The sequence below is a fragment of the Cynara cardunculus genome, assembly GCF_001531365.2.
Source record: "Cynara cardunculus var. scolymus isolate 2C chromosome LG 7, CcrdV1, whole genome shotgun sequence".
NCBI classification, from domain to species: Eukaryota; Viridiplantae; Streptophyta; class Magnoliopsida; order Asterales; family Asteraceae; genus Cynara; species Cynara cardunculus.
Genome location: NC_037534.1, coordinates 15,404,326 through 15,410,269, shown reverse-complemented (window position 1 = coordinate 15,410,269; position 5,944 = coordinate 15,404,326).

Genomic DNA, 5,944 nt, shown 5'->3' with positions numbered 1-5,944 from the left:
GCTTAAAAGCTAGAACTTCCATTGGAGTTAAGTGGTATTCATAACACTTTTCATGTGTCAAATTTGAGGAAGTGTTTAGCAAATCCAAAACTGTTTTAAATAAGCAACCTCTTCTTTATCTTTCCCAAAACAGTTTCCAGTACTCAAGTTCATAATAATAATAACACCTTTAAACTGCCAAAAACAGTTTTATCATCTTTTCTTCAAAACCAACATCAAAACTTAGCAGTTTATATAACAACATATATAAAGGTTTTAGTTATCAAAAACTCACCTTATTAAGCACAAAATTCTGCAGATTAAATCACACAACAGATTCTACAAATAACACAGAATCTTCAAACACTTTTGAGCAACAGATTTCTTCCAGAATACTCTCACCGCCTCAAAAACCTTTTTCTCTCTAAAAGTTTCTTTCTCAAAATAGGGTGATAAGATAAAATCTTGCCTCTTTTCTTTTAAATATTTTCATCTATAGCGGTGGAGGATTTTACCAATATGAAATAGTTTGGACGATGGTGGTTTTTTTTATTGATTTAAAACCACCTTGCTTCTCCACAAAGATATCCCATCTTTTCATTTTTAAATGATTAAGGCCCATGTATGCTTTATACCACATACACATACACATAATTCATGTATGCATGGCATCACCTTTTCACATATATGCATACTACTCATGCATTTAATTAAATAACATGCATGTCGTCACATAATTCACAGAATAACCACGTATAAGTAACCTCAACCCAGGTTGTCTGAAACCCGGTTATAAGAAGCAATATATCGACGGAGAATTGAGTCATTGAACCATCTTATTCTTTTATCTTTGGTTTTTCTTCAGATTCTGATTGTTGGACCAAAGAGAGAGACCTGTTAGCTTCATCAAATTTCTTTTGAAGAGCATTTGAGTTGGCCGCATCCTCAGCTGAAGTGCCTAGTAGATGAATATCAGTTTCAATAGGAGTTGAGGCTTTAAGCACAAGTTTGTCTTTTGAAGAGGCTTCAGACTGATTCCTTACAAGTTTAGTTGCTTTAACTGCAGCAACTTCTTCATCGGATATCATGGGTGTCTTTTCTTCTTTATGAGTTGAAACCATGTTCCTAGAAGTAGCAAGAATACCAATCTGAGAAGAAGTAATACCAACCTGACAATAAATGACCTGTTGATGCTCCCCCTCAACAAATATTGTAGGCAGAGAACTCGTCTACTCCCCCTCAACAGATATTGCAACTCCGTCATGATCAACCAGCTCCCCGTCAATAAGAGCATCAATGTCTGAGTCAACATCAGATGATGAAGAAGAGGTAGATGCTAAGTCGCCCCCGTTTTCGCTGGTAGTAGGATCTACTATCTTCTCCCCATCAGTGGGAACATGGGAAGGTACAAGAGTAGTAACTGGGGGTTCCTTCATATTAGGAAAAGGAGGAAGGCACATAAGTGGTAGCATGACAAGAAGGGGTAAGAGGAACACCGGTGGCATGCAGGAGGCGAGAAACACTGCAAAGGACAGTACCCAAAAGACTAGAATCAGAAACAAGAGTAGGTGAGCAAGCTTTGATTGGGCTTGCTGACCTATCAGGAGAAGAAGCTGCAACACTATCTGTACCATCGATGCCCTGAAAGTTACCAATGGGAATATCAAAGATGTCGGCCTAAGGCTAAACATCTGTATCAACAATATCGGGGGGAGGCTCGATATCTATATCAGTGACACCGACGTGAGGCTCAGGTTCTGTATCATCGACGGCTGCGAGAGGCGGGCCGCCGATTACTACAACAGTAAAGGTAGTAGGCTGGTAAGGCTTACCACCCACATCCATAAGTATATAATGAAGAAAAGGGATGGCATTATCAGCCGTAGCTGAAAGGCCATCCATCCGTGCAAGAGATCATCGAGCTCGGGTGATAGCCCGTGAGTACATGGAGGAGATGAAGGACCTCAGAAACAGGAAGTATCCGAGTCATCACCAAGGTCGTGTAGAGATGCCATGGTGGAGTGATGTGGGTTTCGCGTTTGTACAACAGTGTCTTGTTGAGAGGGCACTGAGGAGCTAGGGATGTATAACAGATGTCCTGGGCTCACTAGGACCAACTTTAACAACCTTGGACAATTGAGAGTCCTTGGTTGGAGATGTGTTTTTATCCCTTTTAAGCTTATTGGTTTTCTTAGAGGAAGAGTCAAGAGTGGCTAATATGGAGTGTCTCCGCTTTATTTTAGAGGGGTAAGAGGCGGGGTGAGACTCCGAATACGCTTTCGAAGTCATAGCCTCATAAGCATATGTGAAGGGTGAGGGGAGAAAGTTATCTGCCAGCCGTCTCCTGACTGAGGAAGCATCCTCTATCAAGGCAGTAATTGGAGAAGAGGGGGGATGGGCTACCGATCTGGAGGAGTGTTGGGTAACCAATGCAACATCAGGATGGGCCCAAGTTGCCATGGTCACTGAGTAATCTCTCCAAATCGGTTGGGTAGAGGTGGCAAAAGAAACCATACCTGAGAGAAGAAGAAGATCAGTAGATAGAGTTGCTTTCTTTAAAGTCTAAAAGCCAACTTGAGAAACTTTAAGGTCATAGAAATTATCAGTGTCGACTGGCAAACGTGACCCAAGTTTATCAGCAATCATCACGGACAAGAATCTGATATGCATCGGCGGGGGGTGGGGGTGGGGGGGATTAATTGAATACGGTTTGAGGGACTAAGACAAGGGAGAGAGGGATCGATATGTCATTTTTTTTTCTATTTTCAAATAAACCTTTTTTTTAGTTTTGGTTCGGCTTGTTAGAAAAAAATTCTTTTTTTTGGTTGTTGGTGTGATGTGTGTGTGTTTGTTTTTTTAAACACAAAATAGATTTAAAAACACTTATTTTTAAACAATATAAAACTAATTCACATAGAGACTTTTTAGAGAGAAAATAGAAACTAATTTTGAAGAAAAATTAAACGAGTTTAAAACTCATCATTTTAAAAAATAACACTTGTAAAGAAAAACTCACACAAAACCAAACACAAACTATCTTGAAAATGTTAATGACACAACATAAAACTTTATAGAGGACACACAAGCCATAAAGATCAGCCAATGAATACTCAAAATTTCAATTGTCAACATTTAACATTCCCAACTCACTGATCAGAAAATTAAACTGAGCTTCATCAAGAGGCTTGGTAAATAAGTCAGCGAGCTGATAGTCTGTGGGAATAAAATAAAGTTCAACATCATTTTTCATCACATGATCTTTGATAAAGTGATACCGAATATCAATATGCTTTGTACGAGAGTGAATAACTGGATTGTTGGCGATAGCAATGGCACTTGAATTGTCATAGAAAATAAAATTTCTGAAAACAACTGATCATAATCAGCTAACTAATTTTTGATCCATAGGACTTGTGCACAACAGCTACATGCAGCAACATATTCAACTTTAATTGTTGAGGTGGACACGAAATGTTGCTTCTTGCTAGTCCAACTAACTAGCTTTCCACCCAACAACTGAAAACTATAAGTTGTACTCTTTCTGTCAACTTTGCATCCTATATAATCAGAATCTGAAAAACCGATTAGATCAAAATATGAGTCTTTGGGATACCAAAGACCCAGATTGGGAATACCCTTCAGGTACCTGAAAATGCGTTTAACAGCTACCAAGTGAGATTCCTTTGGATTCGTTTGTTATCTTGCACAAAGACATATGGAGAACATAACATTGGTCGGCTAGCAGTAAGATAAAGTAATGAGCCGATCATTCCCCTATAACTGGTCACATTTACCAATTTGCCATCGGGGTATGCATTCAGTTTCAAGGGGGTGCCATTGGGGTTTTCATGGAAGAACACTCAKTAAAATCAAATTTCTTTAAAACATCTTTAACATATTTGCTTTGATTTATAAAGATTCCTTTGTCGGATTGTTTGACTTGCAAACCCAAGAAAAATGTGAGTTCACCCATCATACTCATATCATATTTACTTTGCATGAGTTTTGAAAACTTTCTACAAATAGATTCTTTAGTGGCACCAAATATGATATCATCCGCATAAATTTGTACAAGGATGAAATTACCTTTATGTTTCCTAAGAAAGAAGGTATTGTTAATTTTACCATGAGAGAAGCCATTTCCCAAAAGAAAAGTAGAGAGAGTGTCACACCATGCACGAGGTCTCTGCTTAAGACCGTACAAGGCCTTGTCTAACTTATAGACATACCCTGGATTGTTAGGATCCTTAAATCCTGGAGGTTGCTTCATATAGACTTCTTCTGTAAGTTTCCATTCAAGAAAACACTTTTTACATCTATCTGGAAAACTCTGAAGTTCTTGTATGCAACATAGGCAAGGAAGATTCAGATAGCTCCAACCTTGCTACCAGAGCAAATGTCTCATCATAATCAATGCCTTCCTCTTGCCTATATCCTTGGGCAATGAGTCGGGCCTTGTTTCGAGTCACCTTCTGTTCTCATCCATTTTATTTCTAAAGATCCACTTTGTGCCAATAATTGTTTTGTTGGTTGGTCAAGGTACTAGTCTCCAAACTTTGTTATGCTCGAGCTGCAATAATTTTTCTTGCATGGCACTGACTTAACTAGGATCATCAAGTGCTTCTTCAATCTTTTTAGGTTCGATGAGAGAAAGAAAATTGACATACAAACAAATATTACCAGCACTGCGACATGTTTGGACATTTGCTTGTTGAACAACAATAATTTGCTTTACTGAGTGATCTCTGGTCTACTTAGTGGCAGGAGGAAGAGGAAGAAGAAGAGAGGTAGAGGCACCGTCAGCATTCGTCAGGGGATTGGAATAAACAACTACTGATGTTGGGTCACCGATGTCCCTAGTAGAGGAAATAGGAACATTGGTCGGTTATATCTCACACCTTTAGACTAATGAAATTGGGCCACAAAGCAAGTATACAATRCGGCCCMATGTCGTCTTTCCAAGTAATAAAGTGGTACAAGTACCAGATTATCGTCCATGGAGATTGTAGCCAAAGTTAAACGAGAGTCCAATGAAAGAGATGATTTCAGATGACGACTTTGAAAACTTTAGTTTGATGTTAAGGTGATTTAAAACAGAATACAGAATATATAAAGGTAGCAAGGGTGTAAGACTTAAGGTGAGACCCAAACACAAATTCCAGTAACCAATGCTGTAGGAATGCTACAGCAAGCAGTGTTTCAAAACTTAGTTCCACCATCTATTTTGAAGGTATTCCTCTCGGACTTCACTATTGCACTATATTATAGCTTTCCACCCATATCTCTATGTGTTGTCTAGACCAGGGATAGTGACAAAATGGTGTCTTCAAAATATATGGATAAACAAATCCCTTTGTTAAAAATCACTCTTTCGAGTCGATTCCCATATCATTCGAGTTGGCGTGTGTTCTAGATAGTTCATCTATGAATCTATCGCACTTTGACACTTTCGAAGAGTGGCCAATCCATCGGGAGTTCAGTTTGAAAAACATAAATGATAAGTCTCCTTGTCGGCAACTTTCTCAAGTCTACCTCTTATGTCATTCAAGTTGACGTGCATTCAATGGCTTATCTCTAAGTCCATGGCACTTTAACACTTTCAAAGTGATCAACCCGTCAAGAAGTGTGTTTGGTTTTTATAAAAACTCCAATGAAACAATGGAACGTCGTTTCTGAAAACACTTAGCTACTTTCTTTTGGTTTGAAAATCTCACCTTTCCATCTCACAATCAAGCTATAAAAGCTTAGCTACTCATAACGGAAAGTAAATTACAAGAAAAATAAATGATGGAAAGTAAAGACATAAACGTAAAGAACAGAAAATAAATGACTAGAAAATAAAAGACGAGAATGTAAATGACGAGAATGTAAATTGCGGAAATTAAATAACGGAATGTAAATGACAATAAACGTAAAATAAAGAACGGAAATTAAAAGACGAGAAATTAAAGATGAAAAGCAAAAA